At 41.5% G+C, this 17,653-nt stretch overlaps 1 protein-coding gene across 1 annotated transcript in view; it reads right to left on the bottom strand.

The window, feature by feature from the left end:
- Positions 1–17,653, bottom strand: part of SGPP2 (sphingosine-1-phosphate phosphatase 2) — a 122,503-nt gene that overhangs the window by 77,622 nt on the left and 27,228 nt on the right. Inside the window, exon 2 of the mRNA XM_011996015.1 lies at positions 13,865–14,023. The gene's annotated coding sequence lies outside the window, so the exon portion shown is untranslated. The remainder of the gene's footprint in view (positions 1–13,864; positions 14,024–17,653) is intronic.

Below are 17,653 nucleotides of genomic sequence, written 5' to 3'. Positions count from 1 at the left end.
CACCTTGTGTCTATTCCTTCACGCTAAATATTTTTTTCCAGTTATGTAGACAAACATTGAAAATTGTTCAACTTCTATTTATTTTGCAGAATTTGTTTAAGAAACCCTTGAGGGCTGGCTTGGATGGGCTCCTCCTGCTGGCTGTAGTGCTACAGGTGTGCAATTACTTGTAGAATTTGTAGTAAATGCAAGGTTTAATGTTCTCCTTTGTCTAGATCCTCAATTATGGCCTAATAAAATAAATCAGCTCTCTTATTTTACTCATTTAGCCTTTGTTTCACCAGTGTTAATTTAAAAGGAAGCCAGCTTACTGCTGCTCACAACTTGCTAATTTCCAAGTTACAGTTTTTTTGGAAAACCTTCAGAATGTCATTCCCCAACCCCCAGAGTCAAATTGCTATGTATTCAAAAAGCATTTTCAAATTGAACAAAACATTTTCCCCCTCTCTGATTTCAGTGTCTATGAATGCAAGAAGAAATTTAATTTTAAAAGGAACAAAAACCTAACATCTGTTTCTAGTTAAATCTGAGTATATGCAATGCAAACAATGAATTTATATGTGTGTCTATGTTCGTACACACACACACACACACACACACACACCCACCCCAAAGCTGAGAGTAAGACTTGTATGTTTGATGTTCTTTATGCCTTTTTGCCTGGACTAGGGGAGCCCTGAACTCACATGGAATTCCATATCCTTTGGGCTTGTATTTGTAAGGCCACATGATTCCTAGTGACTCAAACTTAGGATAGGTTCAACCAGTATCTCCATAAGCAGCAGTCCCCAGCCTATTTAGCACTAGGGACCAGTTTTGTGGAAGACAATTTTTCTGCAGATAGGGGCTGGGGGAAGATGCTTTTAGGATAAAACTGTTCCACCTCAGATCATCAGACATCAGTTAGAGTCTCATAAGGAGTGCACAGCCTTGATCCCTTGCATGCACAGTTCACAATAGGGTCCGTGCTCCTATGAGAATCTAATACCACTGCTGATTTGACAGGAAATGGAGCTCAGGCAGTAATGCTCGCTCACCCGCTGCTCACCTCCTGCTGTGTGACCCAGTTCCTAACAGGCTACGGTACCAGTCCATGGCCCAGGTTAGGGGACCCCTGTCCCTAAGGACCCCTCTCACAGAGGATCATTAACAATTGTGTCCTCTCCCTATCATGGGGGACCACAAGAAAATTGGTAGAAACCAACCCTGTCAGTTGTGTGGAGGTCACCCAGGAGAGATTTTACAGGGTGCAAGGTAAACACAACTGATAGCAATAATTTAAGCACACATTTAGAATGACCCTGTAAGGCAGATGCACCTGAATGCATGTTCTGAGCTAGGGAATTCAGGAGGGGCCAATGTGCAGATTAGTTTATTCTCTATGATAAACATCTGAGCCGCACTCCAGGATTGAGGCCCTGAGTAGTGTTAAATGAAGTTGCCAAGCGGAGCTCTTCTTTATTGGTGGGAGGGAGGTGGGTGTTAAGTGAAATGCTGTATAAACTGTATGCTATATGCAAGTGGTTGCAGATTTTCTGTCCAGCCCACCACCACTGGGTTGCATGGTTATGTTGTCCAGCCTGCCACCACTGGACTGGAGGAAGAGGAATATGTTGCCAGCGCACTGCAGCTGGACTGTCTCTCCTAGGCAAGCCCCTAATAAAATCCCATGTCTTGTTTGCTCACTCCGGGTTTCTTCTTTGGTCTCTTGAACCTGGTGTCTTCTCTACGGAGGTTAACAGGGGTTTCGCACAACATACAGCAGATGCATGGTTGAAGCCATGGCATATGATGAAAAAGACTAAATATCCTGTAAGATGCATCACCACCAGTATTTTTATCATCATAAAACCTTCCAAATGAGAGGGTCCTTGTGATCATTTTGTTCAACTTCACGTTTCACAGATGGTTGAACTGAGGCCCAGAGAAATGTCAATTTCTTAGTTATTAGTAAAGGCTGAACTACAATTCATTGCACACTTGTAACATTCAGCGGGCTCTCAGCGCATCCCAACCTGGCTATGTCCTCCCAGTGGAGTTCTCATTCTACCTTACTAGAAAAACATAGGCTAGGTAAAATAAATAGAGGCTGAGCAATTTTCACTTGGATTATAAACCAGGTCTCCTAATTCTTTAGAGGATCAAACTATCCTTAGATTCCATTATTCCTTTTAGGTGAAAAGATTCGTGAGTCTTCTCCAATGTTCATCCCGTTTCTCACACATTCATCATGAGCTCTAAGTCATTTCTAATCTTACATCAAACCACTTATCCTAAGCACAATCTAAACTGTATGCTGCAATCAAACACAACAAAGGACAGACAGACAGATGGAAGGAAAAGGTGAATTACTCTCAAATCAACAAACAGTAGGATTTAAGAAAAACATTTTTAATTTTTTAAAATTTAAAATGTTGAATGTGGCTTACTACTTGCAAAATGAAAAATGAAATTTATTGGAACATGTTTAATACAGACAAAAAAAAACCTTAATATATACCATAATTAAGGGAAAAGGTTAGAGCACAGAAGTTCATGGCCAGGATTCTGGAATCAGATAGTTACTGGTTCGAATCCAGGATCTACACCTCTGGCCATGTCAGCTTGGCTGGCCTTCTCACATTGTTTCCTCACCTTAAAATGAGAGTCATAATAGTAGTGCCTACACTTCACTAAAGAATATTTATAAAGGCTACAGCCCTGCATCTAGCACATAATCATGACTTGTAAATGATGGCCCTTGCCACACAGAGAGTGAATATCTTGAAAGCTGGCAAATAGTCCATACTCATTGAAGGAATAGCCAAACTATGGCCACACAGACACATGTGGCTCATGTTTACAAATTCTATAATGTTATTTATTCATAAGCAGTCATATTGTGGCTCTTTGCAAATTATTTATTCAAGACCCTTTATTCCACCTCACAGAGGATGGAATAATAACAATAATGATAACGAAGATGATAATAATAATAAAAACAAGGGTAGGCAAGCAAGGAGACCACTGGGGCCAGGGCCTCAGGCACCAGGAGATGGTCAGGAATGCTGGGGGAGGGCAGATGTCCAGAGAGAGGGGCTGGCACCCACGGAGTCAAATTCAGAAAGCCTCAGTTTCCCAGAGGTAGCCTCTGCTGGCTAAGGCCCAGCTTCCACATAGCAAACACAGCACCTCCCTGCCACCGTACAACCCATCGAGGCCACTACACCAAAAGAGCCTGAGAGGCATCTGTGGCAGCCAAACCCACAAGAGAGGAATGGAGGTCAAGGCCATTTCCCTGAGACTGGGCCCTCTAACTAGCGAGGGCTCCCTGGGAAGCCCCACCCTGTGCTGGTGAAAGGAGAGGGAAGAGAAGAGGTAACAGCAGTTAAGTTAAAGACTGCATTTGTTTTGCAGTTCTCAAGCTTTCAGAAAAATCCCAGAGGCCAAAATAAACTGTGGCCTCTTTAGCTGTGAACAGATAGAGCACTTAACCAAGGAAAGCTTCTCCTTCCCCTTCCCAGCATGGGGAACACTTCCTAATCCTCAAATGTGACGGGAGAGCTCGTGAGGAGTTGGAGGTTCCTTGTCACTCACACGGGAGCTGGACAGGCATGGGGTGTGGGGAAGATGAAGGCAGGCAGAGGCAAGGAGCCTAGGAAATTGGTGTGGGGGGAGGAATTGACAAGAAAAATACCCAGTCCCCTTAGGTCAAATCCCTAGCTCCCAACAGGAACAAAGGGCCCCCTCTTTCCCTCCTTCTTTTCCACTTGGCTGCTTTGCAGAATAGGATAAAGAAGTCGAACATGAGCCCAGGAATGACAAGCCCACAGGATCTGCAGGCAGCCCTCTGCAGGCCTCCAGTTCTGAAACAAAAGTACCAAAGTCCTTCTCCGCCCTGCTAGGTCCCTGTGATGCTCTGGCCTTTCGAGTACGTGTGAAAAATCTGGGACACACAGTCTGACACATGCAGGGGAGGGAAGAAGATGTACCAGGACCAAGGATGGAGAACTGGAAGGAAAATATCTAGAAAATCTGACATATGGCTGCTGTAGATACAGGCACTTGCAAATGAGACTGTGATGCTAAACAGAGCCTTTCCAACCAAATAGGCAAAGCACATTTCTGAATAACTGGACTGGGGAGAAGAGTAAAGTTTCGCCATCTAAGGCAACATGGCGCAGTGGAAAAGAACGGATAGGGTTTAGAGACAGCGCCAAGAATGAACACTACCTATTCTGTTTACTGGTTGTGTCCCTTAGAGCAAGCCACTTCATCTCTTTGGACTTCAGTTGTACTCATCTGCAACATGAGGTTCTTGTGTGTAAAGTACTCGTACATGTAGCAGAGGGGCAGTAAACATGAGAACCACATCCATTCAAGATGGCAGCTTTGCAAACGGAATTGACTGGTTTGAAAAAGAGAGAAAATTAAGATTTTGTTTGAAAGTTTTATCTGAAAGGCCTCCATCGTGTACAAATTGGTTCATTATCTTTCCTCTTGTTTTACAGATGAGTAGGAGAGAACCTGGAACAAAATCTAGTCTGGAACGGTGCCTTTGTAAAGAAGTCTCTATAGGGACGAATTTGCCTGCAGGCAGTGGAGGAGGAATCAGGTTTAGCCACAGCAAGAGAGAAACCGAGTTCCTTACCCTCTGCCTTATCAGGATGCTCCTTGGTTTGGCGTCTACATGTAACTTGGCAATGACTATTGGTTTTTTCTCGGTAAGACATTAACAGCTAGCATAAGACCAAAAGGAGGGAAGAAGGATTAACTCCACAATAAAACTCTGTATGAAGTGTTTAGTTCTTTGCATCATTTTAGCAGATCCAACTCAATTTCATCTTTAAACATTTCCTGCCTCCAGGATCCTGATGATCCAAACAATTTTCTACCTGACAAAGCTTTCAAGCCATACACACGATACAGTAAATGAAGCATCAGAAATGGTACCGGGGGCGAGGGGAACAATGGGCTCTATCTGGGACAGCAACAATTCTACTCCACCAACGGCACTGCAGTCTTAGCGGCTGTGGGAAAGGGGCAGCAGGAAGGAAGGAGAGAGGGAGGGAAGAATGTGGGCACATTTTCCAGTCATCATCATAAAAAAGAGAATCATTTTTCTGGTAATGATGGTTGATAATTAGAGAGATCTAAATTTATTTGTTCACCACAAGTGCAGTTTTAAGGGCTTTTTCTTTTTTTTAAAATCTACACTAAAACCAAAACTTTTCCTTATTGTGTTCCAAAACCAAACCAATGCAGTTTTTATAATAAACCCCCTAGAGGCATTTACTTAATATTTAACTAAGGCTAAATTACAGATTCCACTTCAGAGGGACTAGGCAGAATCTCTGACGCCTAATTCTATTCCACTCAATACAAGTTAGTGAGGGTGACAATCTGGCCATTGTTGAATACTTTTAAAGACTCATTAATCTCAAGCAAGAACCAACTTAACAAGCAGGGCAATCTTTTGAAGTGAAGGGGTAGTGATTTAAACCGAGGATTAAGAGATAATCACATTTAAAGTCATCTTTTGGCACTAAGATTGACCCCAGTCTAGGGATTGTGAATTATAGGGATGGGACCAGCTTTTTCCCTCTTGTCTTTAACCAGGTGACAGACTCCCTTATGAGACAGCCAGATGGCAGCCTGCCCACATCCCAAAACACACTAGTCCATTTTGACACACTATCACAAAACGTTTACTCCTTAACCAATTTATGACTGTTGCATAAAATAATACCCTAAACTCTATAGCAATTAAATGCTATCTAAATAGTATGTCCAATTTAAATGTAAATTTTCAGTGTAGTTTTTACTGTAAGTATCAGCTAGGTAGCTGCTAATCATCAGAATGTGTAAGATAGGGAAAAACCACCATTTTAAACTTGAGCTCTTTAACATAATTTGTCTTAGAAGGATAGGAACAGAAGAACCTGCTAAGAGGAATCTTCGACTTTTAAGGCTTCCTTACCATCAGGACTTTGGCTCTACAAAAAAATGGAAATTTATATTTGCCAAGTAATTACGCATTTGTCCTTTAAAGCATTTCTTCAGTCGTGTTGAATACAAAACAGCAAGCAAGCTAACAATTATTTAGCAATGGATTTGATATCCTTTTCAAGCATACTGTCTCATACTGAGGCGATTCAGAACACAAGACAAAGTAGGTAAAGTCACATTAGCATTCAGTTTGCACAAGGATGAAATACCTTCTATTCTACTTTTTTAAAGGTTGTTTCGCCCAACTTTCCTTCTTTTCCGTTTTCCTCTATACCATGGATGAACTGCTTTAAGTGTCACATAGCAAACATATAATGAAGAATCATAACATCACAAGCCTCCAAGGATCCTCTAGCTGGGTCCTTTCACTTTGAAGCTAGGAAATCTGCAGGGCAGAATCTCCAAGTTCTTGAACAAAGTTTCACTACTAGGATTGCAGTCCAGGTCTCCTGATGTTCCAGAACCTGGCCCATGGCTCTGCAGCCCTAGTTAATTGTCCATCCGCGCCCAATTCAGCTGTTTGGACCAAGTACAGCCAATCTATGCATTGGTCAGAGATGGATGGATTTTTGCTACCAGGCTACACCAGGGGCTGTGTCTGGCTATCTTGAAAATCTGAACTGAAAGACAGTTGAGGGGCCAATGATTCCAGCACTTTGAGAGGCCAAGGTGGAAGGATTGCTTGAGGTCAAGAGTTCGAGACCAGTCTGGTCAACATAGTGAGACCCCAACTAAGCCAGGTGTGCTGCTACATGCCTGTAGCTCCAGCTACTTGGGAGGCTGAGGTGGGAGGATCACTTGAGCCAAGGAGTTTGAAGCTGCAGTGAGCTACGATTATGCCACTATACTCAAGCCTAGGTACAAGAGGAAGACCCTGTCTCCAATCAATCGATCAATCAATCAAATAAAAGACAGTTGAGAAAGTTAGCAGCCAACAGCAGGAGATAAAGAAAAAGATATCAGGAAAATCACAGTTGAATTATAGCAGACAACCAAACTATTCACTAGCATTTGTTCCTGTGAGCTTCTGGTTCTTAGATTTTCCATCACCTTACAACAAATTCCTACTTTCCTGAGCTAGTTTGAGTGGGTCTCTGTTTCCGGAAGCTAAGAAACATTACTTATGTTACATCAGCCTGGTGCTCCTTTCATGGTATTGTAGGACCAGAACCTTCTGACCAAACCTCAAAGCTGCTGGTGAAGTAGAAGCAGCCCCACCCTCTTCTCACACAGATACTCCTTGCTTCCAATCTGGGAGATGATCAAAAGCCAATAATTATTAGAAGAGAGATTAACCCTGTCCAGAAACTGTTAGGGACAATCAGAGCTTCAACATAATCAAAAAAAGCCATAGTAACAGTTCGGTTACGATAACACTTACTTAAAAATAACCGTGCTATGTTAGAATGGTGGGAAATATGTCTTTTGATGTTAGGTGAAAAAATAAATCTTACAAATGGGGGAAAAAAAGCAAGAAGAAACTCAAAAACAAATTTTAACTTTGTTGGAGTTCAGGCAGTGTGTACCAGGTTTTCTAAGGTCTGGTCACCCCCCGAGTAAGTTCTTTTATGCCGGGGAAACTACATGCCAGAAACATAAAGTGTCCGAGGACAGGAGTCCCAAATTAAATGGCCTTTAAAGGACCAGGGAGGTCATAAAGGGTAAGACAATAGGGAGTGGTGAGGTCTGTGACTAAAGTGAGCACTCAGTATAAAAGCATTCAAATTCCATTTTAAAGGATTTTCCTAGGTCACTATGGATGATACCATAGAATTAAATACCACTTCTCAAAGTCCTGAACAGAATTCTAAACATCTTACATATAAAGATACACTGCCTCTGAGACACAGAAAATTCAGTATCATTCTATGTTAACAACTGATGGAAATCAATACAAAAATGAAAGCCCCTTTAAGAAAAATACTCACAAGGCAGACTGACAATTCATACAAGTTAATACAAATGATTAATAAAAGTATGAAAAATGTTTTCATCTTCACTAATTATACATGAACTGGAAGTTAACTGAGATACCATTTTTCTTTCTTTTTTTTTTTGGTTCAATTTTTATTTTAAGGTCAGGGTACACGTGCAGGACGTGCAGGTTTGTTACATAAGTAGACATGTGCCATTGTGGTTTGTTGCACAGATCATCCCATCACCTAGGTATTAAGCCCCATATCCATTAGCTATTCTTCCTGATGCTCTCCCTCCTCCCAACCCTCCAACAGGTGCCCAGTGTGTGTTGTTCCCCCTCATGTGTCCATGTGTTCTCATCAATCAGTTGCACTTATAAGTGAGAACATGCGGTTTGGTTTTCTGTTCCTGTGATTGTTTGCTGAGGATAATGGTTTCCAACTCCATCCATGCCCTGGCAAAGGACATGATCTCATTCCTTTTTGTGGCTGCATATGTACCACATTTTCTTTATCCGTTCTATTATTGATGGGCATTTAGGTTAATTCCATGACTTTGCTATTGTGAATAGTGCTGCAATGAATACATGCATGGAAATACCATTTTTCTTTGGCTAAATTAGCAATGATTTAAAAATAAGAACACAGAAAGTTCAGGAAAAGGAGTCAGAATGAGTACTCTCACACAGATGATAAGCGGGTACTGACACCAGATACTTCTGAGAAAATAATTAAGCAACATGTATCACTAGCCTTGACAATTCTATCAATTTCATGAGTCAGGAAAAGGTTTGCTCTCTTAGAAATAGGCTTATGATTTCCTAGTGGATAGCGTAACTTCATTTTGGTTGGTCAAGACAAAGCTCAAATATGAATCTGCGGCTCACCTTTGAACCAGCATGCCACATTTCACTTTAGTCTGGGCTTTCATCTTCTTTTGTATCTGTGCTCCCCTCACTTTCAATTTTTATCTGTTTATCTTGTGTTTTTCTACCTCTCATTATGAATGCCATGAAATATCCGCGGAAAGAAACATCTGTGTAAAATATCATAAGAACAGAGAAAATGAGGCTTTCAAACTCCCAGGATCAGTTGTGGTATCAATGTTTGCATTGCTATTTCACAAAATGAGGAATTTAGCAAAAAAGTGAGATTTTGCTTCATGTTACAAAACTAACCACCACCCAAGTTCAATGAAGTTGCCTCTAACCTTTTAAAGATACAGAAATATAACTTTAAAGCTTTTATTTTTTGTTAGATCTGTCACCATGCCAGAATGAAAGTGAAGAGATTAGATAATCACGCCATGGGGCAGTGACTCATCTTCTGAAACATCATCCTCAATATCTCTTTATAAGCATCCTAATAAGAAAATCCATTTGCTATCTTTTTTGGCCAAATGTCTAAAATTCTTTTGAGCCCAAAGATAGGTTAAAAACCTTGATACAGGACAAAGGAGAGAAATAGTGAATTGATTGATGTGTTTCAGCTAATTTAACCAAAGTTTATCCCATACTGTGGGGTTTGTTGAGGTTTGTTAACCCATTTATGCTGGAGGTTGCAAATTTTTGTGTGTGAAAAATCAGACCTTGGCAATGACCTTGAGCGGTAGGATATAAATAACTCCCACAAGCTTTGCGTTCCAATAAAGGAACACTAGTTATAAATGGGTTAAGAAGGGTAGATAAGAAACAGTTAAGTAGAGTACACGGTTAATAAATGCCATAAGGACAGAAATGGAACACAAACCAAAATAAATATGCAATAGAAGAAAACTATGGGCAAATCATTTTCATGCTTGAAGCCCCAGTTTTAGCATCTTTAAAAAAATATTGTGCTCCTTATGCCACTTAGCTGTGTTCTTCTAAGAAACAACCATGGCAGCTTCCCCTGGTAGACAAGGTCTGGGCGCAGGATCAAATCCACCTTGCCACTTAATCCAGTGTGACCTTGGGCAAGTTATTTAACCTTTCTGTATTTCAGTTTCAGGATCTGTAAAGTGGGTTGGTGATAACTATTTCTCAGGATTGCTGGTAGGATTAAGTGAAGTAAAACATGTAAAGCACTCTGACAGTGAATGGCATACATACTACATGCTCAATATAGGGTATGGCTTATCAATATTTGAAATATTACTATTCCAATTTAGAAAATGATACTGCCCATTGTTATGAAGCTCCAATAAGATAATGAACACAGATGCCTATAAAAGCAACAGAAGATGTACAATACAGGTGAGGACTAATTATAATTGTGAGGAGAGAGAACTTGATACAAGCATAAATTCTGCTGAGCTACTTCAGACAGTGTGAGTTACCCTTAATGTAACAAAAGATCTTTAAAAGCAATAAAACCTGTAGGGGCTTCATCCAGTGACAATTCCCAAATTAATATAAAATGTGGCAAGCTTTGGCAATCCTGAACAAAGCTGCCTTCCAATGAGTTTTGGGTGAGATAAGATGTTCAATACAAGACTTCCAGCTCTGTCCCTTATGTAATTAACAGTTCTTAATCCCTACCCCTTTGAAGAAGCAGCCACTAATATAGGGATATCCTTTACTGAAGAAAGACTGCCTCAGCAGGAAGTTGATTGCCCTGGCTGGCCCAAGTACCAGAACCTAACCCTAATCCACCCCAGGCTCCCAACCTTGCCCCCACTTAAGGGACTTGCCCTTCCTTTCTTCCTTTCGTCTACCTTCAACTCTGGAGCCAAACCAAGTATCTCTCATTATTGTCTCTGTAGCCCATCAGAGAGCACCCCTAATCCTAACACGCCTACATACACACGCACACACAAATACATGCACACACACGCAGATGCACACACGCAAGCACACCTGTACCTCCCTCTCCCCCTCCCTCCCTTCCTCTCTTCCTCTCTCCCCTTGGAATGACTTCCACTCTCATCCCAGGCACTGGCAGGAATGCACACACTACCTCAGCTTCTCACACTGCTTCTCACACTACATTAGGCTTCTCACACTGCCTTACAATGACCACACAGAATAACTACAGAACTCTCAGCACAGGGGGACTGGTGAACCAGGCCATTTTAAAAAGTCAAGAAACAGGTGGCCAAACCTCAGGACAAACTGCAGATTCAGAGGTTATTTCTTCCTTTCTTGGGCAAAGATTTTATTTGCCTCACTCTATGACAAAAGCATGTCATTTTGCCTCAAACAGGCACTCTGACACTTTGAAATGAGGAATACAAAGCATAAAATAACCACTAATAATGGCAACCAGATAGTCCCCTAACCACAGCCTTCTATAGAGTCTAGAGGTCTTCCCAGCTCTCAGGGAAAGTTTTCTGCCCTCAGTGGGGGACATAATTGGCCATGAGCGGATCAAACGCATTATAAGATATTCCTGTGTAATGTACTTCTCATCGTCTGCCCCACTCAACCATTATTAAGGTTTTGGGATTTAGAACACACACACACACACACACACATATATATATACACCTGTATACATACACTCACACATATACACACCTATATACATACATTCACACATATATACATACCTACACACATATATACACACCTATACACACACATATACACATCTATACACACACATATACACACCTATATACATACATGCACATAAACACATATACACACACACACCTATACACACATACACACCTATATACATATATATACACACATATACACACCTATATACATACACACACATAAACACATATATACACATACCTATATACACACATATACATACCTATACACACATACACCTATATACATAAACATATATGCACCTATGCACACACACATATACACATATACACATATATACACACCTATATACACACATACACATATACACACACCTATATACACACACAGATATACACACATCTATATACACACATACACATATATACACACCTATATACGTATATACACACATATACACACCTATATACACACACATACATATATATACACACTTATACCTTACACACACACACACACACGCACATCTTAGAAAATAAATGACAGTGGGAAAGATACTCAAGCCTATGGGTTTTCCACGGGTTTTCAGATCTTAAGAACAGAAGGACCACTCCCATTCTCTCTCTCCTGCCCCCATCCTGCCTGCTCCATGGACACAGAAGTGGCCTCAGAAACGGGAGGAACAACTGGACTAATGTTCTCTTTATGATTTGCAAGATGCCTATGCTTTTGCAGACTCTCACATTATACTTTTAGACAGAAGCTAGATTTCAAAAGAGGGCTATGGGGAGACAGGGATGGGGAGTCCCACGTGGAGCCAGGGGCAGTTGCTCCCTAGTCCCTCTGTCACCACGTGGCGAAGGGTTTGTGTGGATACTGCGCCCTTGCCACCCCTCACCCTGACCCAGGACATTGCTGCTTTATTTCTGTCCCCTGCCCCTGAGAACATTCGAATTTATGAGCCCTGATCAAGTCCACTCTACTTGTTCCACAAATGAGAAAACATAAAGCCCACCATAGGAAAGTCACTTGCTGAAATCTTCTCTTTTATACCCAACCAAGTGCTTCGGAACCTCTATTTCTAGTGCAGAATCTTGAGTCGGGGAAACAGTCTTGTCTGGAAGTTCCCTCCACCAGCTAAATAACCTTCGACCTTAGAATTGGTTGATCTTCAAGACTCCTTCACCTTCATGCACTAGTCACTGTGCGTTATCATGCTCAAATAGCGACCTGCAGAGTCCTCCACATGCCAGGCCTAGAGCTCTGTGTACACTCTAGATATTCCCACGATGATTCTGGGGAGGCACATTATTCACACAATTTTACAAATGAGGAAGGTAAGGCTCAGAGCAAGGGCACACAGATGGGGCCTGGACTGTACTTGAGCTCAGGTCTCTCTGATACCAAACCTACATATCTTGCATATCTTGCGTATGCCTTGCTGCCTTCCAAATGTCTACCATCTCCTTCAATGAGACACAAAATCAGAACTCATTTGGCCCTGAACAAAATTAAATTCTAGGGTTACCAGTGAAACAGCAGAAAAAGGCTCTGCCTGGGATTGTCACATGGTTTCTGTGTATTTGCAGCTGCTCCTGCTACACTAGACGTTCCCTCAAGGAAGGTGCTTTGCTTTATGTGTTTTGGCCTCTCCTATGTGTATGGTCACTTAATACTGCTTGGAGGTATTGCTCAACAGCTTCTGATTTTAGTTTCTGATCAAATTTTACTAAAATAGGCCTCTTGCGAGGATGCATTTCATACCCCTCTGTGGGTCCTTAGAAAGGTCCTTTCTTCTCTGGTCATCCCTTATGCCCTCTCCTACTTTGATCTACCCTTGGGAAAGTATATCTCAAGGTACACAAAATCACAGGTTTGGTTTTTGCAAATAAAACACATTGTTTTCAGAGCAGTAAGAGATAAGCCTGGCCAAGATGGCAAAACCTCGTCTCTACTAAAAATACAAAAATAACTGGGCGTGGTGGTGCACGTCTGTAGTCCCAGCTACTCGGGAGGCTGAGGTAGGAGAATCGCTTGAACCTGGGGGGCACCAGACCTCAGGTGATCCGCCCACCTGGCCTTTAGTTTAGGTTACCTTTGAAGCAAGGATGATAATAGTTCCTCCCTAAAACTGGTCCTCTCCCTGCTGGGGGATGAAAACCGCCTTTGTAAGACTAAGGAAAGGCCACAAGATTAGAATTTTGGAAAAGGCCTGAATTCTGTGAAGAGGTAGGCACAAAGGACAACCGGCCACTGTCCCCCAGCTTACCTTGCTACAATTCCCTTACTGCTCAGGGAACACAAGTTGTGTTCCAAATTTTTCCAAAGTAAATTAGGCGACAAATCCAACTCTAAGTGGTAAAACAAAACAAAACAAAACAAACAAACAAAAAACATATTTGCAAAGTACTTGAATATCAAAGGAAGCAGTTGTTTTAGAAGTAGCATCAGTTAATGAGTAGTGGTAATACTTACAACCCATATGATGATCAACCTTCTGGATAAATAAGGGTCAATATTCCAGTGAGTGAATGGAAGAAACGTGATGTAGAACACTTCTTGGCCCAAAGCAGCTGAAATTTGGAATAGGTAATAGTAGAAATAATTCTTCACGACGTACTTCTGTACATAAGCCTAAAAGACAAAAGTTAGAAGACTCTGTGAGTTCATGCAGTATGTCAAGTTTAAACATCTCTGTCTAAAACTCACAGGTCTCAATTGCCAAGACGCTGCCTCCTCTCCCGTTATGTTGTTAAGGTATCGTTACTGTCATTGAACACTTTTTCAACCTCAATTTATTCAAACAAACACAGAGGCTGTGATTTTTTTTGTAAAATCAAATAAGTTATATCCAAGACAGAAGTACCAGAAGAAGACACACCAAAAAAAAAAAAAAAAAAGCCAAAAACTTTTTCTTGTATATGCAGAAAGCTAGAAACCTGGAGAAAGTCAACTCTGTTAGGACATTATATAGGTCTCTGCAATAGGCAGAGTAATGCTTCCCTCAAAGATTTCGATGTCCTAAATCCTAGAACTGAATATATTACCTTACAGGGCAAAAGAGACTTCAAATATGCAATTAGTGATCTTTCTATTTTCAAATTTGCATTGATACATAATGATTGTACACATTTATGAGGCACATGTAATATTTTCATCCATACATAGAACACATAATGATCAGTCAGAGTGCTTCAGATGTCTGTCACCTCAAACACTTATCATTTCTTTGTGCTGGGAACATTTCAGATATTTTCTAGCTATTCTGAAATATACAATAACTTCTTCTTATTTTTTTTTGAGACAGAGTTTCGCTCTTGTTGCCTAGGGAGTGCAATGGCATGATCCCAGCTCACCACAACCTCTGCCTCCCAGGTTTTAAGTGATTCTCCTGCCTCAGCCTACCGAGTAACTGGGATTACAGGCATGTGCCACCACACCCAGCTAATGTTGTATTTTTAGTAGACATGGGGTTTCTCCATGTTGGTCAGGCTGGTCTCGAACTCCCGACCTCAGATGATCCACCCACCTCAGCCTCCCAAAGTGCTGCGATTACAGATGTGAGCCACCACGCCCGGCCTGACAATAACCTATTCTTAACTGTAGTCACCCTATTGTGCTATTGAACACTATAACTTATATCTTCTAATTGTATATTTGTATGCATTAAACAACCTCCCTTCATCCCTTCTCCTTCTCAGCCTCAAATTAATAATCTCGAGGTGGGGAGATTAGTCTAGATTTTTTGGGTGGGCTCAACCTAATCACAAGGATTTCTTTTTTTTTTTTTTAAGAAATGGAAGGAGGAGGCAGAATGGTCAAAGTCAGAGAACCATTTGAAGATGCTAAGCTGCTGGCTTTGATGATGGAAAGAGTGGCTGTGAGTCAAGGAATCTGGATAGCAGCCTCTAGGAGCTGGAAGAAAGCAAGGAGTCAGATTCTTCCCTCCAGTCTCCAGAAGAAATACCACCCAGGTGACACCTTCATTTTGGCTAAATAAGAGCCACTTTGGACTTCTGACCTATAAGAGAATAAATCTGAAACTGCTTTTGCAAAGATTATGAAAGTGAAGAAGTCTAGCCTGGCTGACTCTATCTTGCTTCTAGCCTCACAGGCTGGCTGTAATTACTCACTCCTAGGCGTAGGCCAGGCTACTCATGGGAGGAATTTAGGTTAGTTTAATTTTGTTTATTTTTTATTTTTTGTTTGTTTGTTTTTTTGAGAGAGTCTCGCTTTGCACCGAGTGCAATGACACTATCTTGGCTCACTGCAACCTCTGCCTTCCAGGTTCAAGTGACTCTCCTGCCTCAGTCTCTGAAGTAACTGAGACTACAGAAGTGCACCACCACACCGGCTTATTTCTGTATTTTTAGAGAGATGCGGTCTCAGGCCGGGCGCGGTGGCTCAAGCCTGTAATCCCAGCACTTTGGGAGGCCGAGACGGGCGGATCACGAGGTCAGGAGTTCGAGACCATCCTGGCTAACACGGTGAAACCCCGTCTCTACTAAAAAATACAAAAAACTAGCCAGGCGAGGTGGCGGGCGCCTGTAGTCCCAGCTACTCGGGAGGCTGAGGCAGGAGAATGGCGTAAAAACCCAGGAGGTGGAGCTTGCAATGAGCTGAGATCCGGCCATTGCACTCCAGCCTGGGCGACACAGCGAGACTCCGTCTCAAAAAAAAAAAAAAAAAAAAGAGAGATGGGGTCTCACGAAGTTGTCCAGGCTTATCTCCAACTCCTGACCTCAGGTAATCTGCCTGCCTTGGCCTTTAGTTTAGGTTAACTTTGAAGCAAGGATGATAACAGTCCCTCTATAAAACTGGTCTGCTCCCTGTTGAGGGATGAAAACCACCTTTGTAAGACTAATGAAAGGCCACAATATTAGAATTTTGGGAGAGGCCTGAATTCTGCTAAGACGTAGGAATAGTTAAAGGACAACCAGCCACTGTTCCCCAGCTTATGTTTCTACAATTCCTTTATTGCCCAGGAGTCATGTGACCAGAGGTCACAAGGTTTGTAACTTCCCCAATTGCTCCTGTATCGTCATCATCGTCATATAACATCAGTATCGCAGAACCTAAGATTTGTCTTTTGAGATGTTTTCCAGACTTTTGCATTCTGGTGACCAACTGACTCTACCTGGACCCATGATGACTCATGACTCCACTGGTCCTGTGGCCCCCACCCAGAGGCTGATGGGAGTAATAAACTCTCGTCTGCCACTTGGCTAGCTGGCCCTGCATTAATTAAATTCTTTCTCAACTGCAATACAACTGTCTCAGTGAATTGGTTTTATTTATGCAGCAAGAAGAACTCATTGGGAGATTACAAATTTGCATTTTAAGCCACTAAGTTTGTGGTAATTTGTCACAGCAGCAATAGATAACTAATACAAAGATGTTAGAAAAATCACTTGCCTCTGAACTTTATAAATTCACCTTTTAAACGGGTCTAATGAAGTTAACCCATCATAATGATGGTTTGAGAAACACTTAGCAGAAAGTACACACGAGACCTGTTAAAATGCATTCTCATTTTTAAACATCCTTTTCTTCCTGCTTATCCTGGTAGTGGGCAGAGAAGACAGACTTAGGGAGTTAAAACAGAAAATCAGCAATCTAGTAAAAAATATGGTACACACCTTTACATTATGGTATGTTAACAACTTAAAAAACAAAACGTAGTCACCCTGTTACATGAAACTAAAAAGTAGAATTTTAATGCTACTTAACGTAGTCATAAACTTTATAAAATAAAATCAAAGCAAAATGCCAACACTAAAACAGGAGAGAAAAAGAGGCATCACTGTTACAGGGAGATTTTTCTCAAGACTCTTGGAGATCTGGATTTTTGTTTTGTTTTACTCTATACAAAGTCTGAGGTTCTGGAATCCCAGGGGATTTCAGAGAACAAGTTATGTTTGTTTATGTATTTATTCTGTAAATATTCATTCTGTTCCTATGATGTCCAGCACCTGTGCTAAGTGCTAAGCATATTTGGAAGAGCCAGGTGTGATGTCTGTTTCAACAAGCTCTTATGGGAGAAGGGGGGAAGAGTACAATTTGGAGGAATAAATTTTTAAAGGATCATTGTTGTATTTAAGGCCTTAAAAAAGGCTGAGATAGGCCGGGCGCGGTGGCTCAAGCCTGTAATCCCAGCACTTTGGGAGGCCGAGACAGGCGGATCACGAGGTCAGGAGATCGAGACCATCCTGGCTAACACGGTGAAACTCCGTCTCTACTAAAAAATACAAAAAACTAGCCGGG

Source organism: Mandrillus leucophaeus, unplaced genomic scaffold (assembly GCF_000951045.1).
Source record: "Mandrillus leucophaeus isolate KB7577 unplaced genomic scaffold, Mleu.le_1.0 Scaffold1135, whole genome shotgun sequence".
NCBI classification, from domain to species: domain Eukaryota; kingdom Metazoa; phylum Chordata; class Mammalia; order Primates; family Cercopithecidae; genus Mandrillus; species Mandrillus leucophaeus.
Note: the sequence above shows the minus strand (reverse complement) of the source record. Positions and strands in the feature narration are given on the sequence as shown.